The sequence below is a fragment of the Coptis chinensis genome, chromosome 5 (assembly GCF_015680905.1).
Source record: "Coptis chinensis isolate HL-2020 chromosome 5, ASM1568090v1, whole genome shotgun sequence".
NCBI classification, from domain to species: Eukaryota; Viridiplantae; Streptophyta; class Magnoliopsida; order Ranunculales; family Ranunculaceae; genus Coptis; species Coptis chinensis.
In genome coordinates, this window is record NC_141460.1 from 65,353,769 (window position 1) to 65,377,144 (window position 23,376).

A 23,376-nucleotide genomic window follows, 5' to 3' on the forward strand; every position below is an offset into this window, starting at 1 on the left:
ATGCTCGGATGTAAGCCAGTTGATACTCCCATTGAGCAGAACCACAAGATGTTTCTGTGTTTGAATGCAACTCCAACCGATAAGGGGAGATATCAGAAGCTTGTAGGGAAACTGATCTATTTATCGCATACCAGGCCAGATATTGCGTATGCAGTTAATGTTGTGAGTCAATTCATGCATGACCCATGTAAACCTCATATGGATACTGTAGAGCGCATATTAAGATATTTGAAATCTGCTCTAGGTAAAGGCTTATTGTTCTCAAATCATGATCACCTAAAAGTAGAAGGCTACACTGATGCAGATTTAGTAGGTTCAGCCGACAACAGAAGGTCTACCTCAGGATACTTCACTTTTGTAGGTGGAAACCTTGGGACTTGGAGGAGTAAAAAACAGCTAGTAGTATCAAGATCAAGTGCTGAAGCTGAATATAGAGGTATGGCATATGGGGTATGTGAATTGTTGTGGTTGAGAAATTTGTTGGAGGACTTGGGTTTTAAACCAAAAGTGAAAATGAATCTGTATTGTGACAATACGTCAGCTATAGAGATAACTCATAATCCTGCTCAACATGATCGAACGAAGCATGTGGAGATTGATAGACATTTTATCAAAGAGAAACTTGAAGCTGAAATTATTACTTTTCCATTTGTAAAATCTGAAGACCGACTAGCTTATGTCCTTACTAAAGCAGTGGCTAGCAAGGTGCTTGTTGACTCTCTTGTCAAGTTGGGCATGTGCGATATCCACGCACCAACTTGAGGGGGTGCTGAAATACTATTGGGCGCGTGCGCGCCCTTGTCCAGGCAAAAGTCGAGCGCGGGCGCGCCTAAACAACCTGGAAGTCGCCAAAGAGAGGAGCGCGTGCGCGCCATTGTCCAGGCATACTGAGAGCGTGGGCGCGCCTAACACCAAAGAGAGAAAAACGTCTGGTTTCCTCTCCATTTGACTCTCTTATCAAGTTGGACATGTGCGATATCCACGCACCAACTTGAGGGAGGGTGTTGGAATATTTGTTACTTTATTTAGTTTTAGCAAGTATTTTGTAATCTTAGTAAGTATATTATCTTTTTCTAGATATGTGGATCCAGGAGATCTTCTGTATTCATGGAGCTCTTTTTTGTATATATATCTGCTAGTTATCTTATATATAATGGGAAAACTAGCCGCCATTTATTAGTTGCCGTATTCTATTTTTAAGACCAAACTTTTTAATCTAAAGGGTACCCAAAAGTTTCACCCGCGAAATTCTCGGAAGGCTTTAAGTGCAAGGGTATTCATGTATTCTCGGTTTGCAATCACTCTCTTTTTGCAGAATAACAAACCGAAACAGACGCACCGTTTCGACTTTCGAGTACTTTACCAGTTTATCTACACGTATAAAAATTAACATCAAGAAAAAAAAAATCTTTCTCCAGCAAAATAACGAAACTCCATCACATATCTTTCTCAAATTCATTAACTTTCTCAAATTCATTAATTCCTTCTTTTGTTCTCACCATTTAGACCTCGTTTCCAGATTAAAAAATGATGCGTACAATGTTCCATGGCGATCTTCAGAAACAGGTTTCATTGCATTTTCTTCCCGTCTGGTTCTCTTATTCTTCTTCCTCTATTTTCTTCCACATAACTTTTAATTGTTTGAAAAAATGCCTAAATAACTTTTATGCCTTAAAATATGGCGATCTTCACTTGAATTTTGCTACTATTGGATTGTTTAATATTAATCAATTAGCGCTTCCCAAAATCTGTTTGAGGCTTTCGTATTTTTGTCAAACACAGGTCACTGTTAGAACTTAGAAGGACTACTAACAATAGTGTAGTTCAAAATGGGATTCTGGACAGTCGATCATAAATTTGCAAGTAATGATGTGATCCTCTTACTCTTTGCTTCCTCCTTTCGCCTTTTGCTAATTAATTAATAAGTAGTGTGTCTCTGTCTTCTTTTTTCTTCTCTTAATTGTTACATAGAATGTCTTCATAGATAAATAAATAAGAACTGGTAGAAGGCATGTTTAATATGGTGTTTGAAATTTATTTCACATAGTTTGTAGTTTAATAAAAGTCCACATAGTATTTTTCTTTTGCCATTTCCCTTTCATGCATTTGCATAGCATCAAGGCACGTTCATGTGCATTAGTTTGATGGAATTGATTTCTTTATGTATAAGAAAAATGAATGGACTCTCAAACAATCAAGGTTCTTTCACTTCATGTCTTTCATTTTCTAAATCAAAATGGAACAACCACCAAAAAGGTTTGTTTTCTCTCACCCATATATTCTTCTTCTTTAGCCCATAGTTTATTTCCCAATTTCATTTTTTGCATTTATCTTTTGTTTAGATCAGATTTGTATCTCCCATTTTTCAGGTGTGTTCATTTCAATTTTCGTCCTTGGTGATTATCCCGAGAGTTGAATGCATTATTTGTTACTAAGACGTACTATGTGTGAACTAGATTGGATGTGCATTCTTTGTTTCTTTATACTAATGGATTGCCATACTATTGTTGCTTATGTTCTTCATTTTATAGTTGGTATTGTTAATTCTGTTACATGTTGCTCTGTTGTTTCCATTACATGCTTCACTCTATATTGTCACTCGATTCTTTCCAATGCATTTTGATAGTATAATACTAATAGCACTATGTTCCTAATTTTTTGTTACGTGGAATTAAGCGTGTACTGCACTTTTATTGTTTTCCACTGTTTAGTTTGTTATCAAGTAGAGTTTAGAAAAAAATTGAATTGATTGACAGATAAAATTGATTGACAGATAAAAAAAATTTAAAATCTCTTTTCATTAGTATTTCTTAATTCATAGTACTCTTGGATTTCTTTCTAAACATTTTATTAATTCATTTTAGTATTGTTAGAGTTAATTTCAAACACATGGTGGGTGAAGGAATGCTTCATTACAGTTTCGCTCAAAATGGGATTATGGACCAATTTAAGGTACGCTTAGGTATTCAAATATCTAGATACATCATGGAAACACCACGGTTTTGTCCGAATATACAACTCTGATCTATTACTTAGTAAGAAAGTGCATTGTTTGGGTTGTTGCCATTGACTTGACTTCACTTGGGACTTTCATATTAATTTTCTGACTTCCAATTATATATTGTTTTATTCTACTGGTGGCTTTGCGTATCCAAAAAAAAAATTGTTTATGTATTTTTGCTTATAGCTGTCTCTGGATTTCTAATTGATTGTGTGTGAACCAGTTTCTCCTAGGCACCAAAAGAGAGTGATCTTTCTGTACTTTGCATTTGTGCTTTCCGTAAACATATCTTTTTCCATGAGTATTGAACAAACTTAACAATGTGTAATTAAATATGGAGTTTATAATATTACTACGAAGTGCCTCTTTTATTTGTCGCTTAAAGCCACTACTACTTTTCCATTGATATGGATTTTTTTTCTCCATTTGCTTAGATGCTAAAGCAATAGAAAACATTTGAATAACTTATCTTATTGAATAACAAGTTATATTTGTTTTACTTATTATTTTTTCCATTTTTAGTCTTTCCTGCTATAATCATTGTCTTAGGTATACATTTTAAGGATGGTACTATGAATGTTGTATTATATTATTAACCATACTATCCATTTTAGATTCATCTCTCTTCCAATCTATTTTCATGAACCGTGGAAAGTGTAAATAATGTTTTCATTAATCTTGGTTCATTATGTTTCATTATATTTCCTTTGTTATGATGGAAATTGAGTAGATCTTGAACGTAATGTGTTATTAATTGCTAATGAACTTATTTGTGAATGAACCTTCACCCGTTTTCTTTTGTTGAAGACATCCTCTGCCAGTAACTGATTCATGGGTTGAACAAATCCTTACAACTCAATCAATTATGGGAAGAATTAAGTTGAAAAGAAGATACTTCTGAACCTACAATAAGAAGAAGTGGATTGATCGTTGCTTCAACGTTTTTATACCTATTTCAAAACCAACGAGTAAACTATTAAGGTTATTGAATATTCATTCTCATCACGTATTCTATTCTTTTCCTGTCATATAGTTTGTTTGCCAACTGATTATACTTATCGTGTTGACTGCGATATGAACTTTTTAATTTTCTAACAACTGTGTCTATATGGCACTACCACCTATTGGAAACAATAGAATGCTAAGTAAATACCTTTTTGAGTTTCACACGCACCATTTTAGTAGATTCTCCACTTGGGTCTCTTTGAGCACCCAAGAATATACTTGAAATTTGGATTGGATAAAGTGTGTCGTTAGTAGGTGTCCTTTTGTATGTAATTCACATATTAGTTGATTAGTAGAATTGTTGGGTACGAGAAAGTTAGTGGCAATGATTTCCACATAAAAGATTACACAATACGATTTTATGTTTCATGATCATTATGCCAATGGTTTAGAATAACCTTCACCATTACACACTAGAGTGATAGCAGTCATTGTAAAGTTGCACTAGGCGTGACACAGTTCAAGATTTCATAGTAATTACATCTTTAGTTTCTTCTTTTTATTGGGAATGATTTCATAGTGCTTTATAAAATTTTGGTCTCTGGATTATTTGTTTATTATATTATTAATTTTCACTTGGGTGTCTGCTACCAATGTTTTGTGGCTCTTTGTGCATCTTACGTGTTGGCTCACAATGTAAGAAGACATCTCATTCATTTTAAAGAACTATTCTTGCACTTTGGATGCATTGCTTTTGACATTATCTCATTTTACCATTGTTAAATGCAACATAGCCAAAAACTTCTCCCGTTCTTTGCCTTTTAGTACGTAGTATATTTAACTTATTCTTCATTTATGCCCATTCACTTTTACATTTATATATTGTCCACACTAAATTGTTCTCTAACTTATTGTATATAGTATTCTGTCATGCTTCGTTTCCTTACCTAAGGTTGTCATTTATTTTTATCCAAAAATGGCAGCCAATGAAAACATGGTTTATTTGTTCATCTTCTTATATATAGAACTGAAAATATATAAAAGTTTTCCCATTATATAGGCACATTATAGGTTCACATTAGAAGCTCAAATTGTTTAGCGACAATAATAATTGTTTTGTTGACTGAACCCGGCTTACTATATGATTTCCTCAGCACTAAAATTTGTTGTGTTTGTGCACTCTCTTGCAAGAACTCATTATATACTACTGTCGCACATTCATTTTGTTTACACTTAATTTTAAGAAACTTAGTTATCAGTATTTGTTTGCAACATAATGTGAATTGGCTATTTCCCAAAAACAGGATTAATAGTAGACATGCATGCTTAGCTTTTTGTTCGTTTTTTTCATTTTAAGTGCGCAGGGGAGGGGGCATCCATGGATGTTTCATGTGGAAAACAGGACCAAGATTTTGGAGCCAATGGTGTCATGTGTCATTTACTATTTTACATTATCAGCATCCTTGAGGAAATTATCCCCTCGCTCATAGATCAAACACAAACGCACTTTACAAAATTTCGACATCAGGCTAAAAACACAAGCAATCGAGTTTTAGCTGTGCCTGGCAATCATATAATTTTAGGTTACAAGTTCTCACAAGCATTTAGGATTGGTTTTTAATGCATTGTTACATTTTTACATTAATTGATTGATTGTGCAATTTTTAGATAATCACAATCTCAAAACGCGTGCAAGAACACCGCTTCAATCCACAAGGCCAACAAGGATAAGCACTGGGTTTCATAGATGTGATAGGTGTTTTGTTACATGCAGTTTATGGTGGGAACAAGTACTTTAGGATTGTTTTCGTCCCCAATTTTCCTTTCAAGATTAGAAGGTACAGTCTTCTATGCCCTTATAAAAAAAAATAACTGGCATATAGTATTTGTTTTGGTTCCCAACCTTTAATTGATTATATAATATAGTTTCTTTTTAACTATTATCATCATCTAGGGATATTTTTATCCAATGCCTTTCTTATTGACCCACATAAATGATATGTAATGAAGAACTTATTGCTCCAATGACAATGATACTTTTTATAAGTCACGTCAGGTTGAACGGCCGATAATGTTTCCTAATCAAAATATGGAGATTCGTAATTCTTGCTTCCTAAGGTTTTATTTTTCCCTTTTCATTATTTATCATGTACTAATTTATGAAATGATTATGTCATTTCCTACGCATTCGATGATGAGGGTTTACAATGATTGTGTAACATCTATGATGTTTATGGTTTTGTTTCCATTTGCTTCCTAATGAATGAATAGGGGTATTTGATATATTTTTTCTCACAATGAGTTATGTATAGTGAATATAAGTTAAGTATTAACGTGTGATTATAGAGATCGGAACAAAAGTATCTCAGTAGAATCAATGCTTGAAAGGTTTCTAAATTTGAGTTTACCAAGGATTGTGTTATGTGTAAAGCAAATCAGATTAATACAATATATTTTAGCCTTCATAGAATGTGTCAATTGATTGTCAACTTCTTCATATGCATTTAACTGTCGTATAATGTTGAGTTTAATTTACTGTAACTTTAATATGGTGTATTCTACAGTTTCATCATAAATTTGTTTGTTTATTATGTGGTTTTGTTACTGGCACATAATGGGCTACATTTTTCAGGCTTTGCATTCATCTCAATCTGACAATGCATGTTGCTCAATTACATATAATAGAGGATTGGGAAGAAGCCGAGTGTTACAGCTTACAGCCAAGAGCATCAAGGTCAATATTGAATACGTTCAATTCCTCTCATTGTTGTACTTCTTTTGGATCTTCCATTTGTTATTGCTTAGTTATTTGTTTACTTATGTTCTAGCGATCCTCCATTAAATGGAAACAGGATGTGGAGTATAGAGGGAAACCTCATTTCATCATCCTTGAACTAGGGATGGCAACTAATATTTAAAGGACTGCCAAGATTAATATAATGCACATCCTCTGGACTGTTGCACTGCTGCAGGAAAAAAAATTGAAATTGTCTAAGAAACAGGAGTGCCCCTGTCATGATGCCTTGATTAAGATATGATTATTCATTATAGCATGGGTTAAATTGTATCAAGTAATAGACTATGCAGCTATATTACGCTGGAAGATTTATGTGCCTCCACCTGGGATGTTTGCTTTATGTGGACCTTTTGCTAATCTGTTGTTTCTTAACTGATTTAGAGTTGAATTAATGACATCTATATAGACATATTTTTGCTGAACTTATTTAGCCATGATCCTCCGTTCAATAGAATGTTGAAATACATTGATGAGAGTCTAAGGCATGATCCCCCTGACTATCCCCATTCATAGAAAACATTAGGGTTAGTTTCCCAAAAAACAGCTATAACTTTTTAAGTAGAATTTGGATACTCGCACAGTTGCAAGTTCCAATGGCTGTTTTTTTTTATTTGTATTAGCAAGTGCTGATTATTATTTTTTTTAAAGTCCGATGCACGCTTACCTTTTATTTTTACTATAAAGCAATTTCCCAACAACCTAAGCTTTGCCATTACTGTACACCAATCACAAGGCCAACCCATTCCTGATTGCAACTATTAAAGGGAGGGTATCCACAACTAACTTAAAACATTTTTAACTCCGCCAATGCAAGTTACATTCTTGCGTTGTTGGTCCCAATCCCAGATATAGGAGGAGGGTCAACTGCATGTCAGACACTTCCACTTTTCTTAGAATTTGGACACAATCCAGTTACCGTAAATATCTACTATATAAGATGGACGCCCATTCTTATTCGAAACTGAAGTACCTCATAGTATGCTGCTCCGTGTCTTTGGTGTCAGTCTAAAAGATCAGTACATACTCAAACTCTATACAAGACTATATTGTTGGTCATTTTTGTTGTATACTACTAGAACTTCATTCTGACATACATATAACAAAGCCTTCTCGCACGTTGACTCATTTGAATTTAGTATAAATGTTGCCTTCAATGTAGCAAAGGTATAATAGCAGGTAAAACCCTTTTTCTGCAGAGGGTCGCAAGCTGCCATCCTTGAGTCATTCATCCATGGCTGCATAATATACTGCAGTCACTGTAGCAAAGGTATAATAGCAGGTAGAACCCGATTTTCAACAGAGTGTCGCAAGCTGCCATCCTTATTTAATAGCAAATAAGGATTATACGGAACAACATTACGGTTGTCTAACGTGTATTTTCCTATACCAACATGTCTTCCATTATCACGTCTCATGTATGTAGCATACGAATCAGTACCATGCGAAGTCGTAGGTGCAAATGACTTAGGAAATCCACTCCTACATCTACCATCTTTCATACAAACTGCGCTCCTATTAACAGTTCCACATGCATTATGCATCATATGATTTTTTACTGCACTATACAAATCAGGTTCAGTTTTGGGATCGGGAATTTCAGCAGAAACAAATTTTTCTATATCCTCAGGATTGTTTATTTTATCATTTTCATGTAGGATGATCAGAAAATGAGCATGAGGCAGGCCTCTTTTCTGAAATTCTATAACATGAACTTGTGCAATAACTCGACCCAAAATATGTCTCCGAAACAAATCATGCTTAAGTTCTTCTAAAATAGAATGGAATGTTCTAGTGGCTAAATCAGGTCTATCTTGTGTACGTTGGCCAACTTCTGTTTCTCGAGTAATCGCATGCCAAGATGAGTTACACGTTACAGTTATAAATAAATCTGGTTTCCCATACCTCCTTACCAACGCCATTGCATCCTGATAGCGGCGATGCATATCCCAAGGGCTACCAATATGAGAAGGTGGGAGTATTATCCTTTTGCCAATGTTGCCTATTCATAATAAGTGAATATTCTTAAGTTTTAAATAAATAGGCAATGTAAAATGAAGAAAACCAATGTGAAGATGATGTTATTATAGAGGCGAAAAATATAAGGTACCTGCATGTGTCTCCCCAGAGTTTAGTGCATCCTGAATGCCCTGGTACAACACGGACCTAATAGTTTGCTGATTATCCCGATAAAATCTCATTTTCATCGTCTCAATTTTGACACACATGTCAACTATAAACTGTTGTAGAAGGCGACATCCCAAAAGAAACAATGAGACTTCAGAAGGCCGAATCTGAGTAGCAGCGAACATGAGAATTTAGAATTTGTAATACACGGGGCAATACTAATGAGCAAAAGACATCGTATACTTAAACTGTTGATATTCTCCAATAAAATCCTTTATAATTTGAAATTTAAAAACAAAAATCATTTCCAACAGAATAATGCAAAAACATCATATGATTATATCAAAATAAATGATAAACCCAAGAACTCCAAAACGGGTTTCGCTTAATAGAGAAATTAAACTGCGTTTGCCTTTAATCCAACAAATTCCACAACAAATTCAATCCATATCTCAAAAGTAAACAAAGAACATTCAGCGTATACAAAGGCATATAAAAAAATTAAGGAAAAAAAAAAGCTTTTTATAAGCAAATGTAATGAACTATGGAAATTGACGGGAAAAAGTGTCCTTTCTCTTCCACAGAACCCTTCCAGAACACGTTTTCACCATTTTTTTTTAAAAAGAAATTCTAATAGCAGGCTGTGAATTTTAGAACATATCAACTTATTAAAACATTTTAAGTTAATTCTTATTTTAAAAGTAAAGTCGTCAAATCATGTATATTCTTAAAATTATGACGAACCAATGAAAATAGGTCGATTGAACGTCTCTCTTTCTTGATAGGAAGGATTCTAACAAATGAAAGTATTAAAAGTTAGTTGTCTAACAACAATAACATATACCACATAGTATTGTTAAAAAACCAAAATGTAGCAACCAACACAATCAAAATATCAAAGCGAAGCACATAGCTTATTTGGTTTTATGAAGTCTATACATACCTGCAAAATATACGCATAGTAACTGCGACAACTTATTCTTCTTGTATTGCTACGATGCACACCCAAGTCCCAACCATATTCACCAAAAGGCAACATTAAAGGATATTGTAACGGATCATAATATCCAGCGGTATCTGGGATTTGTCGGAGCTGGCCTGTTTGTGTTTGAACAATAATATCTCTTGGTTCCAATCCTTCTGGATCATTATCTCCAATCAATATTGCAGCGACTTGCGATGCGTTGGCAATGCATGATCTCGGGCGATTAGTTCTCAACTCTTTTATAATAAGTCGACAATTTTGCAAATCACCTCTTTTTGGCGAGTTATGCGAACACGCCGACAAAGGGGTTATTACAGTTGTCAAGGATATTTGTTAACGTAGATATAACATTCGTTCGCAAGGCTTGGTTTTCAGCATGCCGATTTTCTACCTCATGATCAGTGTCGTAGATATACATCTGTAAATACCTTGGCCTTCTACCAGCTGTAGGCAGCAGACTGCCAATCCTATGATAAATAGACGCTCTTGCACGAAATGAGTATACGCCATCCCGTCCATTTGCAAGATCTTGATCAAAATCAACTCCCATTGAAGTAAATGCAAATATATGGTTGTACGAACGGATATTTTCTCTGAAATGTTGCCCAAGGTCAGTCCCATCCCGAAACAGTTGAACTAATTCAGGTGGCGCAGTTGGTCTCGGTAGATTTATTCTTCCTTTTGAGCAACATATTTCAGCGGTTTCATGAACAAACTGTTTGGCTCCACAGCTGCTGCAAATTCTAGGATGAGGTAAAATGTATGGTTCAAAGTCTTCAGGTTGAACAAAATTCCTGGCACATCTATAAAACCCAGTCTTATCCTTGAAGGTATTTGTGATCGAATTGGTGCTGATTTTGTTGGAGTGTTAACATCCTGATAATCTGCAGACATTGTAAACAGGCAGTTAACTCAGAAACAATGAAAAAATAAAAGTAGAAAACATAATGTCGTAGGAGTGTTAACATCCTGATAATCTGTAGACTTTGTAAACAGGCAGTTAACTCAGAAACTATGATAAAATAAAAGTAGAAAATATAATTAAAGCAGAAACCTAATTGCACTAAAATGAGAAACCACAAAAAAATCAAAATCAAAATCAAAATACCTAATTGCATGCGATTGTTAGGAGTGTTTGTGTATCTAGCCTGTCGACGAATGTTGGTAAGACGCACACGCGCAGGGTGTGATGCTGAAACTGGGAAACAGTAAACGAGACAAATGATTGTCAATAAACAAAGACCTCCACCCACAAAGAGAATTTGATTAAAAAATTATGTTGTGTGAATACCTACTGTATGAGTAGACGAATGTGGTGTTTGAAACCGCCTTTGATATCTATTTCTATCCCTAATACTACGCAGATGCCTTCTTCAAGTATCAGGCATTCGTTGCTTACACCCGTATGGCTGACTCTGTTGTTCGTTGAAACACATGAACAAACACAAAAATGAAAATGATATAAAATAAACAAACGAAATGCTTAAACTAAGAAGGGATGAGGTTAGAAAAAGAAATGTGAAAAACTAACCTGATCCATTGCGTCAGTGCAATTCTTTAAAAAAAAAAAAGGAGACTGATAATAAGAGGTAGAGAAGAGAATATACAAAAGAGAAGATAAAAAAATGAAATTGGAGTTTGAATGGGAGTTAGTAATGGATTTTAAAACATGAAAATGAAATTGGAGTTTATAATGGAGTTTTTAATAGAAGTTAGAGATGGAGAAGGCAGAGATGGGAGATGCGGTTGAAACGGTGTCTTTTGGCTCGCGCATATTTTGAATGGAGAAGTTACCGTGTTTTTCTGTTTTTTTTTTTGGTTTTTTAAGTTTGTTGTTGAATGACAAAGATACCCTTACACTTAAAGCCTTTGTAAGATTTGGTGGGTGAAACTTTTGGGTACCCTTTAGATTAAAAATCTTGGTATAAAAAGGAGAATACAGGGACTAATAATGGGGGCAAGTTTTCCCATTATATCAAGTAATAGACTATGCAGCTATATTACGCTGGAAGATTTATGTGCCTCCACCTGGGATGTTTGCTTTATGTGGACCTTTTGCTAATCTGTTGTTTCTTAACTGATTTAGAGTTGAATTAATGACATCTATATAGACATATTTTTGCTGAACTTATTTAGCTATGATCCTCTGTTCAATAGAATGTTGAAATACATTGATGAGAGTCTAAGGCATGATCCCCCTGACTATCCCCATTCATAGAAAACATTAGGGTTAGTCCCCCCAAAAAAACAGCTATAACTTTTTAAGTAGAATTTGGATACTCGCATACGGTTGCAAGTTCCAATGGCTGTTTTTTTATTTGTATTAGCAAGTGCTGATTAGTTTTTTTTTAAAGTCCGATGCACGCTTACCTTTTATTTTTACTATAAAGCGATTTCCCAACAACCTAAGCTTTGCCATTACTGTACACCAATCACAAGGCCAACCCATTCCTGATTGCAACTATTAAAGGGAGGGTATCCACAACTAACTTAAAACATTTTTAACTCCGCCAATGCAAGTTACATTCTTGCGTTGTTGGTCCCAATCCCAGATATAGGAGGAGGGTCAACTGCATGTCAGACACTTCCACTTTTCTTATAATTTGTACACAATCCAGTTACCGTAAATATCTACTATATAAGATGGACGCCCATTCTTATTCGAAACTGAAGTACCTCATAGTATGCTGCTCCGTGTCTTTGGTGTCAGTCTAAAAGATCAGTACATACTCAAACTCTATACAAGACTATATTGTTGGTCATTTTTGTTGTATACTACTAGAACTTCATTCTGACATACATATAACAAAGCCTTCTCGCACATTGACTCATTTGAATTTAGTATAAATGTTGCCTTCAATGTAGCAAAGGTATAATAGCAGGTAAAACCCTTTTTCTGCAGAGGGTCGCAAGCTGCCATCTTTGAGTCATTCATCCATGGCTGCATAATATACTGCGATCATCAGAGTAAAGGTAGGTATAATAGCAGGTAGAACCCGATTTTCAACAGAGTGTCGCAAGCTGCCATCCTTTGAGTCATTTATCCATGGCTGTAAAATTCTTCTTAGACTTGGAACTCATTCTTTAAGTATCTTCTCATTTGTTTTTGCCTATTGCACTCGCTTTTGGACATATGAATATCTCCCAATCTTTTTTTTTGTTGAGATCAACACAAAAAGTTTTAGTTTTGGAGACATCTTAGTTTACTCATTGTTGGATGTTTCCATTTTCTCCTTTTGTATTTCTTTTTAATTGATTTTCTTACTTATTTATGACATTAGCGGCCCTTTTACTTCTTAGGTCGTGTTTAATTAGTTATCTTTTAATTTATAGTCCTACATTATTTTCATCTTCTATTATTGTAGATAAACTTTATCAGGATTTATTATCTACTGTTTTGGTTAGCACAAATGTGGCAGAGAGCGAGCTGAATAGGGAAGAAATGGAGAGGATCGAGGCAAGACTCCAGAAACTAGAGGCTTCTAGGCAGGCAAAGCAAAAGAACTTAAGGTTGTGCGATAGGTAAAGATGAACAAGAAAAATAGGGCCGAAAACTTCAAGAATGCCTCTGAGAAAAAACCAGTTAACACAAGTTTGGAGGCTGGTGAAGAAGGATATGATCCATTCTCCAGAAGATGAACAAAGTCACGAAATTATTTTATATCCAACCCTGTCACTGAAGATTCCAAAAATGAGCATGTTGCTGCTGCATCGTTAGAGTCAGGCGGAGTCAATGCGACAACAAGAATAGCAGGGACAACTGATGTGGTTGTCTTCCCACCAACAAAGCAAGAAACGGGTGCTCGAAGTTGGTAGATATCACAAAAAAACCAAGAATTTTAGCCCGGTTGACGATCGGTATCCCAATTCTGGAAATCTTACTCATGTTGTTTCTTTTCTTTCCAAGATGTGTCTATTTTATCCAATCCTAAATGTGTCAAGTGCAGGGTTGATAGATTATGTTTGGGTGAAATGAGAGTTTAACTATAAGAGCTAACAGATTTGTTGGATGTCACTATGTTTCCTACTTAATAATTGGTTACATATGGAATCTATTTGTGAATTTCGGTGTACGGTTTCTATTGAGCAGCTGCTATACAATGTTTGAAGAAGAATAAACTTTACGAACAACAACTTTCACAGCTTGGAAATTTTTCAGTTCGCATCCATGATCAGGTACCCTGATAGTATTTCAGTTTCCAGTAATATCCAAAGCTAATCAAGAATGTTTCACTTCATGGATGACCCAATTGTGATTCTAGGAATGCTTGGAGGTATTTAATACTATGAAAGGTTTTTGAATATTGTTCTCGTGGCTCTAAATTATAGATGATAATCTTTGGAAAGCGAATGCTACAAATGAAACAATAAGTGCATTCTTGACCTGGAGCAAAAGCAATTGGGAAGTTTCTTTGAAAAATATGTTAGTGAAAATTTACTTTATGTAAGCTGTACTTCCATATTAGGTTTCCTTATCTCAATAAAGATAAATCATTATAAATATAAAGAAAATAAGAGCTTAAAATATTTTGATTGGAATTAACTTTGAAATAAAAAAATTCTCCCCTACCTTTCGTTGTGAAGATTACAAAATTAGTTAAATGGGTTTACATGTGGTCGAACTCCCAAGTCATCTTACATTTGTCATAGCAGAGAAGCTTTTCTACAATGTTAAGGACCTTATCCAGTTTGGTGCTTGTTTGTATGTCTTGGTAATCCGTATTTATTGAAATTGAAAGGATAGGCACCGTTTACCTCGCCAACTTCCTTTGTTTCGCTTCGCCTGACCGAATTCAATAGTGATGATCGGACACGTAGTTGCTCTGATCGACCGAGGATAGAGTTTCCAATTTCCAGTTTGAAGTTCCTCATGACCGTAGCCGCCAAAGTTCCATCATGGGTGGTTTAGTGATAGTCTTGCTAACAACTCGGATGTTTTTCTATTTAATCCATTCTTTTAGCAGATTAATGGATTATTCTGTTGGTACTTTTTTTTTTCTAAGTGAGCTAACTACTTACAAAAAAGTGTTAATGTATTCCTATGCAAAGAAATACATACAACACTAATCAAATCTCGAGGTAAACAAGTGGTAATTGCATCGTGTATTATGCAATACCACCATGGGAATAAGCTAATTAAAGCTACTATAATACGCAAAATAAAAGGTCTGGCATTTATCAAATGTGAACACCCTTCGTACACCATAAGGATCTGACGTCAACTTCAGCAGATGTTTAGTATTGATCTGATTCGCTTTCAGTTTAGAAAGGATATAATGTCAACATCTATTAATCACTGCAAGGATCCAGAATCCAGGGCTGAAAACAAAAGAGCAGTACACTTGTATTTTGCTAATAAGCTATATTGAAGTGCATTTGTATAACACTAAATTTTTTCCCAATACACCAATCTGTATTATGGATGTTTCTATAATCAAAGTTGTTGCTGTTGGAATCTCTTGTGTATTTCTAAATACTAGTGTGTGTGTGTGCAAAGTGGAGGAGATGAACAAATGGTGTTCTCTCTACTTTAGTGCATAGTAGATAGTCCCACATTGGTTATCCACCACATCGGGTCGGGTTCAGGCTTGGGCTTGGGCTTACTGTTGTGGGTAGTGGTTTGACCAATTGCCTAAACTTGTTTTGTTTTTTTCTTGAGCAGCAAGTTTCAGTGTTCTATTAGGAGTTGGTCTCTCTTCCTCCTAACCTCTATAAATAGGACTGTGAGTCCATAGAGAGAATAGACTTGATCAGAAACTCAACTCAGAGAAACAGAAAACTAAAACCAGTCCTTTTCTTTTTCTCTTCTTCCTGTCAGCCGCCAGAGAGAGTTATATTGTTGTTCTAGAGGGTAGTCTGTTCTAGTGCAAAGTCAGGCTGCTGTTAACCATTGAATCCTGTGAGGAAGACGCCACTGTTGCCTTTCTGCACCATTGGAAGGGGCGAAATCTTTCCTTAAAGACAGCCTAATCCGCGCCTTGGTTATTCCCAGTTACTGCTGTCCTTGTTTCTTTATTGCTACTGTTCCTTCTGTTCTACTTTAGTTGCTGTGTTCATACAACTATTCTTACAATCTTAAGGAAAGAATTTTTGTAGTAGAACAAAGGAGAGTGCTTTAATACGACAATCAAAAGATAAGTCTTTTACTTTGAGTTATTGTTTGTGTTATTGGGTTAAGACTTTAGAAATTTTCTAATAATTTCGTTTTTGGTAGGGAAACCAATTAAAGATTGAATATTTATTGATCTTTTGTGGTTTATCAAACCCTATATGGTTGTAGACCTTTCTCCTACGTTTGTGGGAGTCAAATATGAGATTTCTATCAAGAAAAATGTCAAAGTTCGTCTTTTTTGACAGCTCGTCACTTTCGTTCACGAAACTGCTATAACTTTCAGCTCAGAGCTCGGTTTTGCAATCTGCTTCTTGTGTTGGATAGCTTATTCAAAGAGATTTCCAGTGGTATAAGGCTTGATACCCAATTCGTCCTGAGCTGGTTCAGAATTACAGTTCTTTTAAACTGTTTTTTCTAGAAGGAGGAAAATATGGTAATCCGATTTTTCAATCGGTTAGGTATCGTATTCTTTCACTCTTTGCAATTCTTTTGGTTTGTTTATATGGTGATATTCTTGCCTTGAGTTGCATGCTAGTTTTTCTTAGGAGGGAAATCCCTAAGCTTAAACTTCTTTAATAACCTAGTCAACAAATTATACGTGTTTATCACTAAGATATTAATTGGTTTGACTAGAAGTAGTTTGATATTATTTTCTTTGTACATATGTAGATGTATGTAGATGGTCTAAGAGAGACCTTAAGATAGTTAATATCAACCACACTCAAATCTTGGATAGTAATTATAATGTATTCAATGCATAATTGCTTACCTTTATTGAGTGAACGTGTTGTTAGACGATGGTTATAATTGTACTGTTGTGAAAATACATGTTAGATGAAGTAACTTGTAGCTTACATCCAATATAACATATGTTAAAGTTGTGTAGCATGCTAGTTTTGGATATTAATCATCGTGGATTTACTTTAAACTTGATAATAGTTTATTGGTAAATTTTTCTAGTTGAAGACATTAATGGGTTGAGCCATTAGATGTTGTGGTAGTACTTGAGGTCTTGTTGATAGGGTATTCTATCTTACTTGAGCTCATGTAATAAGAGGAGGTGGAGTCCTCAGTTGTTTTGCATATTCAGTGGCTAGATTTGCTTAAATATCATATACTTTTTGTTGTGAGGGGTACAGTTAAAGTTTACTTTTCCTGAACCTATGATATGATATTTACCATGTTTGGCATGAATGCATTATTTAACATTGACATGAAGTTTAACCATGTCATATATTAAGTAATGAGCATCGTTGTCTATGAGAGGAAACAATATGGGAAACAATCAATATCCTCTTAAACCTAATTTAGTCAAGGAGATGTAAGGTAATGGTTTGTCTTCTTAGACAATATCCTCCAGTGACTATTTTAGACAAGGAGATGTAATGCTTGTGGATTGTCTTATTAGGCATTATCCTCCTATGACTATGAATAAATAGCCAAGGTGATGTACAAGTGCGTGGATTGTCTCTCTATGTAAGTTGGAATGTTGAATGATGAAAAAAAAAGGAATGATAATGATATTATCTTGGGTAAAACCTTTTTCATCTAATTGTTCTATTCTTTAAAATTCATTTGAATCACTTGTGGATTTCCTTTCATATAGATAGCATGAATATAATATGACTATGTTTTATATGATCCATAATCATAGACTTGAGTAAAGTATATTCTTGTCATAAGAGTGCATATTATTGTTGTTGTTTCTTTTAGTGTTTGTAGCGGTATAATGTGTTTTGCATGTAAGTTTGATTAGGTTGAGTAACCATTGAACTGTGGGGGGTGGCGACCTATATGCATGACACTATTTAACCATAGTTCATCTCACAAGATAATTGGAAAGACACTGAACTACAAAGTATGGAAAGGTCTTGGGCCTATCCAAAAATGTTTCAAAATGTGGGGGGTGTCTTGCCAAGGCTATTGTGAATGAATCTAAAAGAAATATTTTTTTGAGACCTAGAACTATCTAGTAGATGTTCATTGGTGAAACTCATAATAGTGATGTTTGTTTTAGTTGTCATGCGTGATAACAATTTTGTAGATACCACACTATTATTGAATGTCTTATATACTAATTTTATTTGAGGTTGTGCTTTCTGAGAAATTGGCATAAAGTGGTTGAATGTTCATAATGAACTACATAAGATAATCCCATTATTTCTGCACAAGAAATTTGGAAGACTATCAATGAGTATTTCCACCATTCACGGTGATGATGTTTATATGTTTCTTGAGAAAGATTCATTAACCTATAAGGAAGTTGTCTATCTATGAGAAGTGTCCTTTTTGAAGGATACAACTCCTCTAAACTGGACTCTTGATTTATTGGGGGATCTATAGGTTGAATTTGATCTTCAAGAGAAAACTAAAACGTGATAGTTGTATTGCAAAATACAATGCTAATAATAATAGCCAAGGGGTTTCAATCAGAGACAAGATTTATACTATTTTGAAACCTTGCTCATATAACTAGAATTTCTTTTGAAATTCTAAAGACTCTAGTTGAGTAGTTGTCTTGGAACTACAATACCAAGTAGTACCAGTGATGAAATGAAGGTATACAATTTAGTTAAATCTTTGTATGAGTTGATTCAAGCGCCTATAAATGGCATGAGCAATTCAACAACATATTAGTGTCATATGGATGTCAAAGTACCGTTGTTGATAAAAAAAATGTGTACTTTCTTTAGAGTAAAGCAAGACATATGTGTTAATCTCTCTTTGTTTAGATGATTTAATATCATGAGTGCTAGCATTGAGAATGTGTATAAGACAGAGAAATTCCTATTTGAAACACATCATAAACCGTCATTGAAAATGATAGTTTATTATGTTGTTAAACTCATTTCTGTAACTGCTATATTCAGTTGTCAAGATGTTGACGTTTGAATATGGTTGAAGGCCACAGCGTACCTTAAACCAGACCGGCCGGATGGTATAGGGGAATTTCGGGCACTACAGAATTGAATGACTGGTGAATATAGAAATTAAAACTCATGTTGGTCTCATTATATTGTTATAGCACTTAGTAGAAATATTTTTCATTGAAAAGTATGGGTATTATGATAGTAAGCATGTGTTAACACCTTTTGTGGCATATATCCATCTTATGAAAAATAATCTCCTTGTGTTTTCTCATACTAAATATGTCAATATCATTGGTAGCCAATTGTACTTGATGGATAATGTATGTGAGACATGACATTGCCTACATTAATGGCATACTGAGCTGATAACCCATTGTGTCCTTATAAGGAACTTTGATGTATATTGTCAGATTATCCAAGTACTATAGCAGAGCCATTGATTATGAACTGATATTTAGTAGATTTCCATCATTGTTAGAAGGGTAATATGTTATAAACTGGATCCAGTAATGTTTATGTGTTTACCTTTGGTGGAAATTGAGTGTCGATCTTGGATATTATCCAAGCTAATCGCCTTAGAAAAGGCATGTGATGATGCTGAGTGGGTTAGCAACCTCTTGGCAAATCTTCCCATTGGCTCTAAACAGCCTCCTAATGTGTATATGCTTTGCAACTGTCTTATTGCAATAGCTAAGACATGTTATCTTATGTGCAATGGGAAAAGAATACATGTAAGTTGAGATATAACTTAATCAAACAGCTGCTAGAGATTATGTTAGGTTGGACTTAGTTTGGCTACATGTCTAACCGCACCACTTCTTTGGAGGCAAGTGGTTATACGTCGAGGGGGATGGGACTTTTGCCTTAGATAGAGGGCGACACTGACGGCAACCCCACCTATGTGATTGGAGATCCCATGAATTAGGTTCAAAGGGAAAAACAAGTCACCTCGTTGCTCTGGTATGCTATTGTCTTTCTTTGAGATGTCCCACCCTATGACTAGATAGCATTTTTTGTATACTTAGTATAACTTGAATTGCAATGAGAAATGATGAGTTATTTTACTCTTATTGGAATCCATACTCCATTTTTTTATAATGAGATAGTGTATTTTAACTGCAATGTACACTTGATGGATATCCACCTACGTGAATGTAGAACTGGGTCGGTTCTTATGAGTATTCAGGCAAGTACTCTAGAGCATTCATGGAACACACAAAATGAGGGCCAAAAAGCGCAACACCGCGAAACGGGCATATAATGAAAGAGCAATGTGGGTGCATGTCCTCTATTTTACTACAAGGGAATGTTGGTTCAAAGATTTTTAATCCACCACTTTCCGCGTATTATACGACATGTTACCCTATGACTGGTTCAAGCCCGTAAAGCACCAGTATCTTATGCATTGTTTTTTCGATTCTCTCTGGCATTTCGTTAACCCATTTCTTTTGTAATATCCTATTCCAAAATAGTGGGGGACTATTAGTATTTTGAAATAGTGGGGGATTGTTGGAATCTCTTGTGTATTTCTAAATACTAGTGTGTGTGTGCAAAGTGGAGGAGATGAACAAATGGTGTTCTCTCTACTTTAGTGCATAGTAGATAGTCCCACATTGGTTATCCACCACATCGGGTCGGGTTCAGGCTTGGGCTTGGGCTTACTGTTATGGGTAGTGGTTTGACCAATTGCCTAAACTTGTTTTGCTTTTTTCTTGAGCAGCAAGTTTCAGTGTTATATTAGGAGTTGGTCTCTCTTCCTCCCAACCTCTATAAATAGGACTGTGAGTCCATAGAGAGAATAGACTTGATCAGAAACTCAACTCAGAGAAACAGAAAACTAAAACCAGTCCTTTTCTTCTTCTCTTCTTCCTGTCAACCGCCAGAGAGAGTTATATTGCTGTTCTAGAGAGTAGTCTGTTCTAGTGCAAAGTCAGGCTGCTGTTAACCATTGAATCCTGTGAGGAAAGACGCCACCGTTTGCCTTTCAACCATTGGAAGGGGCGAAATTTTTCCTTAAGGACAGCCTAATCCGCGCCTTGGTTATTCCCAGTTACTGCTGTCCTTGTTTCTTTATTGCTACTGTTCCTTCTGTTCTACTTTAGTTGCTGTGTTCATACAACTATTCTTACAGTTGCCTCTTGAAAAATTGTTTCTATAATCATCTACACATAACATAGTGAGTTTGCACAATTGATAACGCTTTTAATGCCTCTGAACTTCTTCACTATGCACTCTGCACTTGCTGCTAACTACTCACTACATTTAATTTGACTCTCAAAGAACCAACATTTCATTGCATTATGTTAATCAAGTGGAAGCCCGACACGTGCCAATGAACAGCATGTGGAGTTGGGTGATAATAGCATTTTCAGAATGGGGACCAATAACCAATGCAAAAATTGATCAAAGGATTGTACGACTAACGACATGGTTAAACAGATGTAATTCAGCAATGCGACTAGCATCCATAATTTCTTCCTTTTGTCGCCTCCATACAGATGATTTGAAAAAATCATCACTCCATCATTTGAATCAGTCGATCTATATACGCATGAAATAAGATCTACATTATATTGAAAGTTTTTAAATGGTAATCTTGCTACATAGACATCTTACAGAAAGCTTTTATTTACACATTCAATTCACTCCACATATTATATCCGACTTAATAGATCTATATATAGAACAAATATTAACAATGTCCAATGTCATTTTTCTAATTGTTTCTCATTGTAATCGTTTCTAAATAAATAAATAGAAAATGACTTTTGTTAGCTAGCTACAATTTCTTTCTCTGTCCAAGCTACCTACTTATTTAAACCAACCAAAATATTTAGAACGGCAAAAAAAAAAAGAGTTTATTGATTCGCTAGATCATTTTGAAGACAATGATGAAAAAAATATTATTTTTCTTGCATTTTTTTTAGCTATTTTATTCTCCAATGTATAATAACAATTATTTTGCACACTGTGATATAATATTCTTATATCTTACAGGTAATATACTGATATGAATCCAACGATGTTCCTCAATCACATATAGATGCTCGACAAGATAATTACACAACCAGCAGCACAAAGGTTAACTTCATCAACATAATACCTATTTTTTTGGTAAATTAGTTTGTGGCATATGCACTAATAATTATATATTGACTAAGTTACAGGCGATTAAATACTTTTTCGAATATATTTATTCGCAACATGGCAACTCAGCAAAAATCAAAGCAGACAAAGAACACAGGTACACAACTAGCATATTGAAGTGTTTTTTCTTATTAAAGTTTTCTGTCACACCTTGACCTGTATTAATCTAAACCATGATACATAATATATCCATTCAAACAAATGTAATACTAATTTACATGCGTTCATTCTTTTGATTTTTTCCACCCTAAATTTTCTTTTCTAACACGTGCAAGGCACGTGCCCGTTTACTAGTATTAATAAAGAATATCAGAAATATTCATTAAACATATTTGACAGGTTCCACTATAAAGAAATTGTCGAATATACACTCTGTAATACAACCTAAACATAGGTTTCTAGTGTCTCATAACTTTTTGCGGGATGGCTTTCATTCTCGTTATCATCATGAGTGAAACGTCTCGAATCTGGGGGAAAATGTGCCAAACAATTAAACACTGCATGTTCCTGGTTCAACACTACACTGTAATCTTCCCACATTCTTATAAAAGTAGCGTTACAAATTTTTATCTTGGTGATAATGCTGGGAAGTTTTGACTGCTTTGCTCGTTAATTCATCTAGTTTTTTTCTTATCTGTTCTAGGATTTTGTAGTGAACTGTATCTGCACGTGTGGTTCTGTCCGCTTGTAGTTGTATTAGTAATAATTTATGATTCTACCCTTCGACATATAGCAAAATTCACAACTGATTTAGCATGCATCCCATGTCAATTTTGGCCGCCCTCTTTTTTCTCCGAAATTTTTTATTCTTTTTAATTTGCAAACCAGTTTTCCTCTTCACACAATTGAAACTGTTGGTCTTCGTTGTATATATCTAGGATGTCCAAACGGGTATCGGAACCAGTTCGAATCCGACTTTTTGAGTTTTGAACTGGTATCGGGTTATCCAAATCCAGACCGGTTTTCAACGAGTCGGGTTCGGAGTCGGATATTTTGTTGAGAAGTGTGACCAAATTCTATTCTAACTCTATATTTTGGGTACTCATCGGGCTCGGGTTCGAATTTCAGGTAGGATAAAACCCGATATAAATGAAGAAAGAAGACAATAAAAAAACTTTATTTGAAATATATATGTACATTTTATTCTTTCTTCGGCTATCCACCAATCCTTCAAACAAAATAAAACTTCTAATGAATTTGGAAGTAATTATCATATATATTCAGACATAATTATTTGATATGATTTAAAAATAGATGGACTCGGAATGAACTATAGACACATGATCACGTGCAATTACTGAAAAAATTGGAAATCCCGACATAATTTTTTTCATAATCCAATATATTAAATAACTCATCAATGTAAACATGAATGAGATCATAATCCAAATATTT

At 34.9% G+C, this 23,376-nt stretch overlaps 1 long non-coding RNA gene and 1 pseudogene across 3 annotated transcripts; both read left to right on the forward strand.

Annotated features, from left to right (window-relative positions):
• Window positions 1-762, forward strand: LOC147498375 (secreted RxLR effector protein 161 pseudogene; annotated as a pseudogene).
• Window positions 763-2,817: 2,055 nt separating this feature from the next.
• Window positions 2,818-13,632, forward strand: LOC147498376 (uncharacterized). 3 transcript variants are annotated; one of them, XR_015195472.1, is made up of 4 exons: window positions 2,818-2,952; window positions 3,809-3,982; window positions 5,615-5,784; window positions 6,579-7,272. It is a non-coding gene; the product is annotated as an uncharacterized LOC147498376 (long non-coding RNA). The 3 variants fall into 3 exon arrangements; XR_015195474.1 differs by lacking the exons at window positions 2,818-2,952; window positions 3,809-3,982 and adding exons at window positions 7,940-8,010; window positions 13,258-13,632 and having other exon boundaries at window positions 5,235-5,784; window positions 6,579-6,680; XR_015195471.1 differs by lacking the exon at window positions 2,818-2,952 and having other exon boundaries at window positions 3,014-3,982.
• The last annotated feature ends 9,744 nt before the right edge of the window (window positions 13,633-23,376 follow it).